Source organism: Vanessa cardui, chromosome 19 (genome assembly GCF_905220365.1).
Source record: "Vanessa cardui chromosome 19, ilVanCard2.1, whole genome shotgun sequence".
NCBI classification, from domain to species: Eukaryota; Metazoa; Arthropoda; class Insecta; order Lepidoptera; family Nymphalidae; genus Vanessa; species Vanessa cardui.
Window position 1 is genome coordinate 9800699 of NC_061141.1, and position 15812 is coordinate 9816510.

Genomic DNA, 15812 nt, shown 5'->3' on the forward strand with positions numbered 1-15812 from the left:
TAATAAATGAAATAATATGATTTAAGTATAATTTATATTTCAAATCGGGAATAATTTCGCACTCTATCAATGGAAACCGTTTCAAGAATCGGATCAATAATTCCGTGTGTCCCTAATTTTATCAATTCTTAATATTAGTATAGCATTCTGTTTTTTTATTTTTTGTTGTTCGATTGAGGAGACTCTTTATGTGTGTATGTGTTTGTGTGTCAAAAGGGATGCTTCGTTTTGAACGAAAGTATAAACTCCATACATCCATACGTTTGTGGTACCGTCTCTGATTTTTACCGGTTCTGATTTTCCATAACAGAAATGCTAAAGTTACTATATTTCCTTTAAAATCAGAGTAATGTATATGATGTTGTCCAATAAAAAAAATTTGGTGTCAAATTGGTGTTATTTAAAAAATATTATTGACATAATTATGAATTGGTTCATTTTAAATTCCATTCTTTACTATGTTAGTTACTGGTAGGTTTAATGCGATGTTGAAAACTTAACACACCACCCACGGTGTTAGTTATTTGAGCTCCGACCTTACCAAGTAATTATTTAGTTAAACTATACTATATATTTAGACGAAATTGTTTGAAAGTTTGACTCGTATATTATATTATGTCAAGCGATACGCCCATGCTAGCTAAAATAATGCGCAGTTTCATTTTACGACTGCACACTCAAAACTTTAAATCAAAAATACGAAACTAGTAGGCGCCCGCGTCTTTACTCTCTTTTTAGTATGTTTCTTGTCACGGGCTAGGCAAATTAGTACCCTATGTAATTTCTTGGACTTCAATTTTGATTCAAAGCAAATTTCATCAAAATCGGTTCAGCGGTTTGGTCTACATAGCAACAGACAGACAGAGCTACTTTCGCATTTGTAATATTCATACAGATTTAGGAACTATTGTTATAAAATTCGAAAGTAAATCTGTCTGTTACGTTTTAACGACAAACTCATTGGTAATTTTTTAAATTTGTTATGAAGCAAGTTTTAATCCCAAGGAAAGATTTTTTAAGCCTAATATCCTACGATCTCTAAAAAGTGCAAAGGCAAGTGCGAGAATTGGTGATTATATAACTCATATTGATTGCTTAGATAAAATACACAACCGGTGATAAGGTGAACATATCTAGTTATTCTTCCGCCAAACATTTACGCAGGAATTCTGTGCGTGTATGAAGGTGAAGCGAGGTGGTGATGAAACTTGGTTAATACGTATGAATTGTGGGATGTTATGGTTGGCCGTTGGTCATTCTGCCATCCAAATTAAATGAACATGTTTGAATATACAAAATTTAATATTAATAGATCTTATCCCGCTATTAAACACAACCCCTTAGGGATTGAGTTTCACAAAATCCATATTACTGGATGTCTACACCCTGTAAGGTATCTACCTGCCTAAATTTAAAGTCTGTAGGTATAGTTTCTGAAAATTCATTAATAAGTGAATGATATTTATTTCCCTTTAATATATGTAGAAGATTTAATCTGTGCATAAAGATGATGATGTTATTTTATAAAAGCTTAAGAATAGCACATAAATTTCATATTTACATTTTAATTTACGCATTTAAACGTATTTTATTTTCAAAACACGTGCATCTTAACCGATGATTTTGCGTTCAAACCCAGGCAAGCACCACTATATATGTATATGTGCATAATTTGTGTTTAAATTTCATCTCGTGCTCGGCGGTGAAGGAAAACATCGTGAGGAAACCTGCGTGTGTCTAATTTCATTGAAATTCTGCCACATGTGCATTCCACCAACCCGCATTGGAACAGCGTTATGTTCCAAGCCCTCTCCTTAATGGGGGAGGAGGCCATTAGCCCAGTAGTGGGAAATTTACAGGCTGTTACTTAACTTTACTTTTACTTTTTACTATTTATTGTGCCTACTAGCGTATCGTTCCGGCTCCGCATGGGTACAATGCTGATACTAAATACACTATAGAATTTGTTTATTTGCGACATAATTTTTTTTTTGTTTCGTTTAAATATAAATCGCTTTGTGCATAAATTTTGTTCAACTTTCTGAATCGGAAAATTATCAAAAACCCTCGATATTTTGACAAGGTGTAATTTGTTGTTAGTTTGACACACTTGATTATATTATTATTATTACCTCATTTTAGTTTAGCGTTGTAATCACGCATCTTAACCGTAATAAGTATTCATCAAATACACCGAAAACAAAATATACTCACACAAAACGCTTGAACATGAGTTTAGCTTTCCTTGAAATTAGAACATAAAAGTAGATTCGATATTTACTATCACATAAAGTTCTGTTTCGAAACATAACTTCGACTATTTCATATGTAGGTTAACTCAACTTACAAAAAAAAAATCGATACAACGCTAGTACACATATCAAACAGATAACTTATCTATCGCTATCGAATTATTTACATGGAAGTATTTGCCGATGAAAATAGGTATTGCAATATGTGACACAGAAAGAATGAATCAGTAGTATAGTCATTGTTCACACAATTGCCCTCTGTGTACGATTATGTCAAATGGAACGCATGTAACATTATATTGAAGCTGATCTAAAAAAAAATCTACCAAATTCTAAAGTAATGTTTTGCGAATATTATCGTAAGGAATGTCTTCATTTGACGGACAGCTACTTAGGTGACATGAGCAAGTGGTCACTACTACCCATAGATGTTGCTGACAGAAATACATTTTTAATTAGAGTTGTTAATTGAAAGCCTAATTTTAGTATAAGTCGATTGATTGTAATGAGACATTTAAACACAAAGATAAAAATCGATAATAAAAACAACCACAGTAATTTCTTAGGGCTTCGTATGAACCCATCTGGGTAGGTACTACCATATCATCTACTGCTAAAGAGAAATACTGAGTATTTGATGTATCCGTTTTGTATCGTAAGTAAGCCTGTGCTACTATAGGCATAAGGCATTAAGATTCCAAAGTTGATGTCACTTTAGTGGTTTAACGGATCGTGTATATTTTTTACGGTGCCAATGGCTACAGGTAATTATTACCACTTATGATCAGGCAGGCTGTCTACCGATACCATAAATAAAAAGTAAGATTCACTAAAATAACAGACAACGTCTGTAGATGTATCAGAACAAAAATATATAATATTTGTATATAGTTAAGACTTGAATGTAAATAATTCTTACATATTTAGGAAAAAATAACAAATATAAGCCGTTTACGATTGCCTAAGACACGTCCAATTTATCACCAAAATTGGTTCAAACGTTGTCCAATTAAGTTCACGATTCAACGAGCTAGTTCACGTTCAAGGTTGGCTTTGGTTAACGCATGCTTGACGTGGGCACTTCGATTGAGGTCAGAAATTACAAGACCGAGTAATTTAATTAGCAATTTGGTTCAGCGGTCAACGCTTTGGGTGGTTCAGATGCCTTAAAAGGCCATCTTATCCAGAAGCTTATGTTTGACCAAACATTGGTCTGTTTAATCGTTTGTCTAAAAATGCAATGTATTATACTCGTAAGTACAAGTAAGTCACTTGTCTTTTGTGAAAGGCTTTGTTTTAAATGTGTAATTTTGTTAATTGTATTGTTTATTCAAGTATCTGACAAAATAGTTTAATTTAACGTTGATACTGATGTACAAATTTAATTAAACTATTATATTATTTTCTGGTAGCAGAAGATGTTAGAACATGATGTGCTTTCATATATACAACAAAACAACAACAACAGCTAAGGCCTCCTCTCCCTTTGAGGAGAAGTTTCGGAACATATTCTACCACGCTATTCCAATGCGGGTTAGTTGCATACACATGTAGCAGAATTTCTATGAAATTGTGATAGGCACATGCAGGCTTTCTCACGATGTTATCCTTCTCCGCCGAGAACAGTTATAAACGCAAATTAAGTACATATTCAATAGTGCTTGCCTGGGTTTGAAGCTGCAATCATCGGTTACGATGCGCACGTTCTAACCACTGGGCCGTCTTGGCTCTTATATAAACAATTGTGTATTGATTTGACGGTACATATATTGATAATATGTATAAATAAAGTGTGCGGGTAAAAATCTATGAAAATTTACGTATGTGTATGCTCCAACGTGAATAGTTTTAAAGTTTATTCATCTTAAAAATGTGTTCATATATCATAATTAATTAATCTGAACATGTTAACTTATTCCCTTTGTTTAACAAACCGATTCATATTACTTGCGAGTATGACTATACTGTAAGTAGAATATTTTTAAGAAAAACATTTGTCTTATTTTCAATTTGTTCCTCTTGATATTATTTATACTTTCCCTAATTTCCTATTAAGTCGAATGAAATAAAAATTGTATTTAATTCATGTAACCCAAAATTACAAATTAGTATGATAATGTTAATATTATATAACAGATTATAAAATCTAAGTAAATTTTTACTCATACGCCATAATATGGATTCAATGAGATCTTTTTGTAATCTAGTTAATTATCACGATCACTCATTAAATGCCTCATTCGATTCAACCAATCATTTACATATTATAATTTATTTGTAAATAATCGAATAATAAATTGATATTTTTATTTACAGATCAATTTCAGGGGAATTAATTATTGTATGAAATATAAAAGTTATGTGGAAAATGAAAATGCGTTGGCAATTTTACATGTATATTAATTAAATTTAAGCATGAAAATCGTATCGCTGAAATAATGACTACGGTTATCTTTCCGCGGCATAGGTAATTAATATTCCGTAAACTGTTATTCTTCTCGGCATAATTATATTTGTGATTTCATTAAATTACTCGAATATAACATTACACACAGCATGTATGATTTGCAATACTTACTGTATTTAATTCTTCATCGATATGATTTAAAAAAAGTAAAATGTGTTTAAGATTGGGTTACTATTTTCAATTAAATTACTTTTGAAAATCGAAATTTGAATTATTCGTTCGAATGGTAAATTAATTAGTTAAATGTTAATTTAAAAAGAGAATTGGGCAACAGACAAAATTCGAAATTTGAAATTTTATTTTGGACGATTTTTTTAACGTTTAATAGTTTTCACGTCAAATATAATGACGGAATATAAAAAGGTCAGTTTAATTTTCCAATAGCACGAGACTATAGCACTAAAACAAAAGAAAAATATGTCCAACGAGGCGAGTGATCAAAGCTTTCATCATGAGCTCGCCCGTCCACAAAGTGACTGGTCGGCATGTTCGCGCCTAATCTAATTGCTCGTTCTGTTTTTGGTTTAATTGCAACGTGTATAGCTTTCAGGTTTCACTAAATTTATTTCTTTATTACGTAATGGTCATAGAGAATGGCTATATAAGACATATTCATCATTTTCTCTGAACGGAAATGTTATATCACTTATGCTAAGATCGGTTCAGCCGTTATCGAGTTATAGCGAGACATACAGACAGACAAAAAATTAAAAAATAGTAACACTGTAGTCATACAAAGAATATTAAAGAAGGAATTCGACAAAAAAATTGAGTGTACAAATAGACTCAAGAGATTTATATAGTAGTATAGATATAGTATATAGATATATTTAACAGTACTCAGTATTGTCATGTTCCGGTTTGAAGGGTGAGTGAGCCAGTGTAACTACAGGCACAAGGGACGTAACATCTTAGTTCCCAAGTTTAGTGGCACATTGACGATGTAAGGAATAGTTAATATTTCTTACAGCGTCATTGTCTATGAGTGATGGTGACCACTTACCATCAGGTGGCCCATATGCTCGTCCGCCAATCTATACCATAAAAAAAATAAAAAATATAGATTTATATCGTGCTCTACGGTGAAGTACAAACATGTGTAGTTACACTGGCTCACTCTGTCTTGAAACCAAACACTAAAATACTAAGTATTGCTGTATGTCAGAAGAATATCTGATAAAGAGGTAGTTAATGAATCACAAAGTTCTACCAGCTGTTATATATTTGAACTAGGTGTCGCCAGAGGCTTAGCGTTTTGGGGGGTTGTTTGATATGTGTTAGCCAAAAAAGGTACCATATGTCCTTTCTTAGAGTTCAAATTTGCTTCATACCAAATTTCATCAAATTCGCTTGAGAGGTTTGGCAGAGAAAGAGCAACAGACAGACAGACAAAGTTACTTTTACATTTATAATGTTAGTTTATATAGGAACCAGAGATTATAGATTATATTATGTGTACCATATTACAAGTTAAAAAAAGACATCTTAATATATATAAAACTAGAAGTAGGTCAAATGAAACAGGTTTATTTGCTTTGATAGCACCCATAAACAAAACATTATAACAAAAGAATGTCTTCCCAGTAGGGGGTACGATTGCATTCCCCTTGGTTTACAATTGTGTTGGAAAAATAAACGCGAATGATATTTTTGTTTATACTAAGTACACTTGTGTTCGATTTATTTATTTAGGATCTATAAAGATAGCAAACGAAAACTTAAACTAATACTTACCTAATCTATATGTTCTTTTATAAATTGTTCCATAATGTACTTGGTGTAGTTGCGGAGACAAAGCCTCAGATTCTGTGGTCTTCTAAATCCAGATCAGGCATATATTGAGTTATTGGGACTCACCGTTCAAAAATCTCAGCAAATGTCTGGGGAAGCTAGAAATTTGTTCATAACCGTGCCTCGGAAAGCACTCATGGAAAACTTGTTGCTTTTTAACATCGAGATTCCTCATGCCATATTCATTAAATCACTAAATATATCTTAATACAAAACAGTGATTTTATTATCCTAAAAATAAATATTTATTTCGACGCTATTTTTACCTATACATGGATGTGGATGGTTATAAAGGACGACCAAAAAAACTATGGATGGATTTTATGAAAGATGATATGGTAAGAAAGAATGTTTCTTGTGAGGTTACGTCCGACAGAGAAGTATGGAAGGTGAAGACATGCTGCGCCGACCCCAAATAAAATTGGATAAGGACAGGAGGATGATGCTGTTTTTACCTATATAAAACAAAATGGCCGTCCCAGGACAAAAATTGGGCGTTACTATAAGAAGAATTTTTTGGCAAAGTACCTAAATATCGTTAACAGATCGTAATCACAGATTGTTATTGCAATTGATAAAATCAAACTATTCAAACATTAGCGCGAAATGTTGGAAACAAAATCGAAATCACTTTTATCTGTAATGAGATGAACCCGGAGATAAACGGATAATAAAACAAAATGAACATTTAATTCGGAAGTGCCTAAAGCATCTGATCCATTGAAAGCTGCTTCACAAAAAATCCTTACTTAAATTGCCTTGAAAATATCATAAAAAATATCAGAAACTTTTAGATTAATTCTTACTGAAATCTCACTTCTTACCTATACCTGTTGAATGCTTTATCACCTAAAAGGAAATAATACAATAACGTATGGCTCAATGATAAGAGATCTTTGATCTTTGATATGATCGTATCTGATGATTGCAGGTTCAGTCTGAGGTAAACACATAACGTATAATAAGGGGGAGGCAAATGAGTAATTTCATAAGTGTCATCACCACAAAAACTGTCGCCGTAAGAAATATTAACCAATCTTTGCATTTACAGCGCATCACCAATATTGAGACCAAGATGTTATGTCTATTGTAGAGTAGACCCCCTCCCAGAAATTAATACTAGAAAGAACTGATCTTCGACGATAGAATATCTGATCAGACGATAGAATATCTGAACAGTGGGTTTCAGTGGCCCGACCACCAAGTATAGGCTAATAAATCAAGCGAGCCTGAAAAGTTATATTGTGTTAATGATAATTTATCTTTGCAATATCTGAGTATTATATGATAATTAGATAAATACTAAAAAGGGGGGAAACGGGACATCGCATCACTACTTATCCCAAGGACGATAGCCCTTAAAGCGTTAAAATTTTCCGCGAACGAAAATGTAATCTAATAAAAAAAAAAGTTGCCCAAAAGGAAATTGTATATCGTAGGAATAGCCGATAAAACGTTCCTCATAATACGACGATTATGACGCTATGGAGGGAAATGAGATGTTGATTTTGTCGTAGCGACGATTTCGAGTCTCGTTCTTCGACTGTTTGCACGTGACTGTAGCTAGGACTTGATTAGTGATCTTATAAATTACACAAACATGTACAGCCTGTAAATTTCCCACTGCTGGACTAAACCTCCTCTCCCTTTGAGGAGAAGGATAAGAGCATATTCTCCCTCGCTGCTCCAATGTGGGTTAGTGGAATCACATGAGGCAGAATTTCCTTCACCGCTGAGCACGAGAGCACATGAAAATTCAGTGGTGCTTGCCTGGATTTGAAATCGCAATCATCGGTTATGATGTACGTGTTCTTACCTCTAGTGCTTTTTCTCTTATAAGTTTATTTATTAATTATGTAATATACAATACTACATAATTAATTGGACACAACAGATAAAATATTTTGGTGATGTTGAAAATCGACATTAGGCTATGAAAATAGTCTGAAAATGGTCAAGGACCTATCTTACTTTGTGTGTGCACAAACTCAGCGGAACTCTATTCCCTCACTCTATTTTTTTTTATGTCATAGGTGTTTTATGTCATAGTAAACGAGTTTAGTACAAACGGTCACAGTCCGATGGGACAGGAAATCTGACTCGAACTGAGGAACAGCCTCCAGAAAAAAAAACGGCCTATTCCAGAGCATGGTGACTTGAGCCTGTCAGATTAAAGCCACAATAGCAAAGAGGCAATATACATGTTGTATACACAACCATACATTCATAAACATACTTCATGTTTCATTAACAAAATAGACAGCTTCCAATCTACTAACATCCATTCCATCTGTAGCCATACGAAGTCAACGGAGGTCCTTGTAAGGGCTAGACAGGTCCTAATTCAATTGTATTTATTCAAATTGTATATTAATATATACGATCGGTGACTTGGTGGTAGGACTTTGTATGACCCTGGGTGGGTAACTAAAAATTAGTATTATTGTTTTTGCCTAAGGTACGTGTTCCAGTTTAAAGGGCAGCTAGTGTAACTACACACTGGCTAACTCTTCAAACTTACACACAAGGCAAAAGGGACATAACATTTTAGCTCACAAGGCTAGTGGCGCATTGGGTATCTAAGGAATGGTTGATATCAGAGCACCAATGGAAAAATAATAATATTTGTTCCTACAATAAAATTATCCGTCGATTTTGAATGCAAATATTTGAAGTCCAGATATTATATAGCAATGTCGATGTATTGGACTATTCCGATAATTTGTAAGTAACAGATTATTATTTTAGTATTTCTTATTACACACCTGGAAATCAAACACTTTTAAAATAGTTAAATAATGACCTATAACCTTAGATCTTGCCTTTCTTCAAACATTGTCAAAATAACATACTAAGCTTTACATCGGAGAAATATATTAAAATTTTAATTAATGAGGCTGTATTATATCCCTTTAAATAAAGCAAAGAATGCTCAAGTTTTGTTTCAATTGCTAAAGGAAGACTAAAAACGCAATATGAAAACAAAACTCTTAACTTTCAAGGAAAAAAACGCTTGAAATTAAACGAGTTAACTCCGGAAAATCTCTTCATCATTACTCTTCAGAATCTCTCTGTTTAAGAAAGGATTTATCGTCTGAAACAAGGTCTTAGCAAATGGACATAGTTTCTGTTTTATATTTTGTTCAAATACAAAATTGTTTTACATTTTATACTAACAGTGATATTATAGTTTGTGTACAAACCGTTTCATTGGGAATTCTCTTTATGAGTAAAATATCAAGATTGATTGAGAGTAACTCTCTCATCTGTATGTTGTGTTCCGATTTGAAGGGTGTTTGAGCTAATTGTAACAACATGCACAATTGACAACAAAGTGTTTCTTTTAGCGTCAATAGTGAGTGAATCAATGCATTTGTATATCACCCTACTAATTAACAAAAATTGCTACATATGTCCGACGCAAAACTTTGCAATTCACAAGTTGCGACTTTATGCGTGTCGTTTATTGTGACAACACGAATAAAGTCGTAAGGTTTTATTTTTTACCGATTTTCACTAAAATTCATTAATTCAATAGAAAAGTTTTATTGTACTCTCTAACATACAATCTGTGCTGAGACCAAAATTAATCACAAATTGTACTTAGTGGCTGAGCAACGCAAAGATGAAAGTTAATAATCGCTCTCCTGAAAAATTAAAAATTTTGTCCTACGACTTAATGCGTTGGAGGTGTCGATATATACAAAAAGTTTGGCTTCTGTGGAATACTGATACTTAATTCGGTTAATCAACTATCTTCTTCTTCTACATTTCCTTAATTGCTGAGAATTGTGCCCTGAAATGTTTTCACTGATGTGTCGATTAGCTTCCTCCACGCCACTCTATCTTCAGGGGCAGTCGGAATATTGGTTGTCTCCGGGAAATATGATAAAATATCTTTGAACTCATAAACAACATATATACTAATATTTTCATGCAAAATATGTTTAATTGCACTCTGTCTATCACCTCTTTAAGCTTAAACAGCTGATCAGATATAATAGCTCAAGCAATCGTTAGGGTATGGCCACAGGTTTAGCTAGTCTAATAGCTTTAATTCCTTAACGATAAACACATTGCTTGCTTCAAGTTTTTGTTGACAGTTTCATTTACGCTACGCCTTTTTATTCATTAAAACCGGTTGAATAAGTTCATTTTAAAATATCTTTAATAGGTTAAATATTTTAAATAAACATTTATAAACTTTCACTTGGCTTCCTTTGTGTTTTCTGTTCAATAAATGGTCATCGTTGTTTTTTTTTATATTCATTTTTATTTCATAAACGTATTTTTGCTTACAAATAACATCCTAATTAAATATGATATCATTTAAAACGCTGTTGGCAATGACTGTTTTAACGCGACACTTTTTTATGTTCTTAATTTAAAAAATATATATTATCTTTTTTCTCTTTTTCTGTTTCGTACTAAATTCACCAACTTAAAAAATATAATTCTTTTTTCAAATAATATTTTTTATTTTCAATTACAATAAAACAATTTTTCCGGCACATTGCGAAATGTGTGCATGTGTGCAACACACACCAATGTGAAACCAACAAATTTTGCATAATGACACACTCACACAAATGAATCATATGGATTGCATTAATCATGCATGTGTTAGCGCCACTAACAGTTTCGATAATCTTCACCGCACATTGATGATCAATAACAGACTCCTGTTGATTACTTCAATGCACGAAGGCTTTTGTCATTGGGATAATATGAGGTAAAAAAGGTCTCCTCTTCTGAGAAGGAGGTTGCGGAGCTTATTCCACTGCTCCTAGGCGAGTTGGTGGATAAAAGTTTGGCAGAATTTCATAGAAACAAGAGACATACAGGTTTCCTTACCACTTCGAGAGTTTTAAATAAGTTATTTGTTACTATAAATGTGTTATACTTTAACAATGACTGAAATGAATTTAAGGGGATTTCTACTACATACAATTAATTCATTTAAGACGTATTCGCGTTATAGTCAACCATCTGAAGCAAAATATTCTTGCCTCAACACATCCCAATAACTCAACAATGTGAGGTCTATCTAAACGTAATAATAACACAAAATGACACACACACATACGTTATCGTCGTGTGTGTAAAGAATGCAGTCGCAAAGAATGTCATCTCGACGGACTACAGACGATTTTGCCATCTTACAAAATGGTTTCTTCTCCCTTTGTTTGTGACCTTTTTCTTATTTTTCTTAAGTCATAAAAGCCTTTGTTTGTCTTCGGAATGTTTGTTGAAACGTCACTTTAATAAGATCAATACTTATATCGCAAAAGGAGGTTTTAGTTTGATTCTCTGCTCCTTTGTAATGCTTAGTATAAAATTTATTTTAAGCGTTCTACTGTACCTGATACCGAGGACTACTGATAACAGGACGGAAATACTTTAATTTCTCTAGACATTTAAAATATATTTGACTAGTAATAGGCGTGTGTAGTACTATCTAGTTGAATATAGTGCTACTATTATGTTTTGTTATTTACCGCCTGTATTTGTCATACTGCTGATCTAAGGACTATCTATGCGAGAAAATGACATGGTGCTTAGTTAATGCGGATTAGTAGGTAGCAATGTAGAAGATTTTTATTGGTCATACATACATACATACATATAGGTTTGTTCACGTTGTTAATCATAACCACAGAGAATGAAAGAAATTCTCTTAGATTGGATAATATTTTCCCTTATATAAGACTATCTTGTTGATTTACGATTATAAAAAAATATAAACAATAATAACTTGGTTCGATATTTGAATTGAATTACTAAAGATTGGATCGAGCAGAAAGTGGTTAATTATTACAAAAAATGGTTAATCTAACTACAGTGACGTATCCATATTGATAGTTATAAGTTGATTGTTGACAGTATCCTTGAACAACATTCACAACGGGCCGGTGTTGCGACAACGGGGCCAAGTACGCTACCAATCGTTCGATATTCATAGTACAGAATTGTTGTAATTTTCTTACCGCTTTGTACGTAAGAGGAAATGCAGAAATAGTTTCTATATTTTAATTTTTATTATATTTGGACTTTTGGTTTGATACCTTTGCTTATGAAAATTAAAAAAAGGTTGTGTATTTCTGTTAACACTCAAATAAAAAATTGTGTAAATTTCTGAACGCAATTTCATAATATAATTTTATTCAGGGAGGTAAAATAAACTATATATTTGTATTGTACAGATTAAAATATGAAATAAATCAAATATCCCATCAGATCAACTTTCAATATGTTACATCGGATATTTTGACTGACGTTTCGACGATAAAAAGGCCGCAGATAACACATCCACCGACCAATCCCATTCATAAATCATTTCTGTCGAGATTTGCATGTCAACATTCCGGTTATTTCAAAGTGAGCGAATCCGAAATGTGTATACCGCATTAGAATTTCAAAGGTGCCATCCCATTTTCGAATACGATTTAAATTTCGAACTTTAGATTTCGAATTAGGCATAATTTTATGTAACGGTATTTTTAAATTTCGAACTCGAATCAACGAGGTATGTTCTCTTACTTGGTATTTTATTGTCATACCGTCAATTATAAATCAAAAGGCAGATGAAACGTGCCGAAAAATTGTAGTGAAGCTACAAAAGTGAATACACTTTCGTCATAGTACGAAACTATATTTTTGTTAATACGTCACTTATTAATAATTAAAATGATAACTTATTTGAGTCATACATTTCTTTTTTATGTGTAACCAGTAAAAAGTTAGCTTATTGCCTAATATCTTTGATCCTGCCATTGGCTATTGCCTGGCTGATCTTACAATGTCTATGGCGAATTGTTTGGATATATTAATACAATATAGAAAATCGTTTATTATCGGTTTTAAGTTTTAATTCGACCTTGAAATATTACTGTTATGCCTGAAAAAAGTTCAATAAAGATTTTCATTAATGAAATTCCACAAATTTTATTTCTTATAATATATATTTTTGTTACAATGTATTCTTAAACCACTAATACTCTATAGGATTCATGCAAGTGAAATATATGTGCACTAAGCTTTATTCTGGTGAAACGGTTCACTATCACAACACTGGTTGTAAATGTTCTTGATTGACGCTTGTGAAAAAGGTCTTAGATGGGTATGAACCCACAGGGCTAGAATGGACTCTAATCTAAAACGATCTTGTAAACTTACCTCTTCCCTGTCAACGACAGCCATTGTAGGGATTTTAGTGAGTGAGAATCCCGCATAACATAGCTACCTGCGCCACCCCCGATTTCGGAAAGGACATAGGCTATAATCCGACAAAACAAATCAAATCAAATCAAAATATATTTTATTCAAGTAGGCTTCTACAAACAATTTTGAATCGTCATTTAAGAACTATTTTAAGTGAACCACCGGTTCGGATTCTACCGAGAAGAACCGGTAAGAAACTCAGTAGTTACTCTTTTTCACCATTTAAAATACAATCATGTTAGTTAATTAAATTTATATATTTATGTAATTTATCCTGTCTGGAAGTCTACAAGTATTAATTCCACGCTTTTTTATCGTTTGCATAATCTTGTACTTTACCAATATATTTTTTACAAATGATTTAAATTTATGAAACGGCAAAGTTAAAAATGTCTGTGGAATTTTATTATAGAAACGTAACATTAAATCAACAACAAGTTGCTATATTTGTTAAAGTGTATCTAAAATCAAATAAATATGAATTATTTAGAATGAATCATTTAGGCGTTTCATCAAAAATCGTTTAAGAGAATTTCGTTAACGCTTCGCTTTTTACCTGACCGCGACATTTGTCATTGCTAAGAGCCGAGGGATGATCTGTCACGTTGATAAATGACGCTTTCTAATGCGAGCTCTTTCACTAACTCGCTTCTTCGCGAAATAGTATTATATGCGCTTGACGTTATTAAGTTTACTTCGGCTAGCATTTTTCACGTCCTCTGTGTATGTTTTCACTTATTTCACTTACAAAGGTCACGTTTCTGTTTCAGGATTTATCGTGGGCGTGCTGAAGCGCATCACGAACAGGTATTTATTGTTTATGTTTAACTAACACTTTGTTATATGTTGTATCCATTTGACATTTAGTGGAAGGGCTTTTTGCAAGCCAGTGTGGATACTACCTTATCTTCAGATATTCTATTGCAATTGTATTGTTGTCTTCTGGTTTGAAAGGTTAGGGGATGGGGGACAGGCAAATTAAAATATACTTTATTGAAGTAGGCTTTTACAACTACTTTTGAATCGTCATTTAACAAACTATATTAAATGAACCAATGAACATGAACCGGAATGCAAATTATACCGAGAAGAAACGTCAAGAAACTTAATAGTTACTCTTTTTTAACATCAATTTTCAATCAGCAGTTAGTCTTTTCGGTACAAGAAATATAACGTATTATTTCCCAAAGTTAGTAAGGCATTAGCAATGTAAAGTATTCTTAATAATCTTTAGAGCTCTTATCTCAGTGATGATCACTAACTAGCCTGTCCTTACCTTTGCAATAAACACATATGTATTTATATTAGCACACGTCTTGTCTAAGATTAGAGATATCAAAACATATCGTACATCGTTCATCGTCCAAATACATATATGTTAGTCAATTCTTCAAACCCCCTTTTCACCCTAATACGACCCCTGCGTTATCGCATGTCTACCCTATCTTCAACTTTCAATATTTCCGTCTGACCACGTTCCGAGAATTGGACGTACACGTCGAATTTACTGGCGTCCAAATTTATTGATTTATGTAACTATTTCACACGCCGACAAACACACCGAATTATTGAGCTGAGAACCAAGTGGTTAGAACGAATGCATCTTAACCAATCATTGCGTGTTCAAACCAGGCAAGCATCATTATGTATATGTGCTTAATTTGTGTTTATAATTCATATCTTTCTCGGCGGCATGTGTCTAATTTCATAGAAATTCTGCCACATGTGCATTTCACCGACCCGCATTGGCACAGCGTGGTAGAGTATGTTTTAAAACCTCTCCGTAATGGAAGAGGAGGCCTGATCCCAGCAGTGGGAGATTTACAGGCTGTTACTTTACTTACTATACTACCGAATTATTATCGTTTAACGATTGACTCAAACGGAATAAATTTAAATAATCACTGAAAATCAGATTTGTGGCCGATTTCCGAAATAGACATAATTATTTTATGGGATTACATGTGAATAACTTTAATTTTGTAAAACACAAAACTGTTTCCAAATACAGAGAACGATAATTCGAGATAAATTTTATCATTTTATGTGACATCCATTAATTCGTGGTGTTTAAATATGTA

At 32.9% G+C, this 15812-nt stretch overlaps 1 protein-coding gene across 4 annotated transcripts in view; it reads left to right on the plus strand.

Annotated features, from left to right (window-relative positions):
- The window catches only part of LOC124537946 (brain tumor protein), a 469342-nt gene that overhangs the window by 103210 nt on the left and 350320 nt on the right, over nucleotides 1-15812 (plus strand). For 3 of the 4 annotated variants that reach the window (XM_047114924.1, XM_047114936.1, XM_047114932.1), the window contains exon 2: nucleotides 14502-14538. The exons of the other annotated variant lie outside the window; for it this stretch is intronic. The gene's annotated coding sequence lies outside the window, so the exon portion shown is untranslated. The remainder of the gene's footprint in view (nucleotides 1-14501; nucleotides 14539-15812) is intronic. 4 annotated transcript variants of the gene reach the window in all.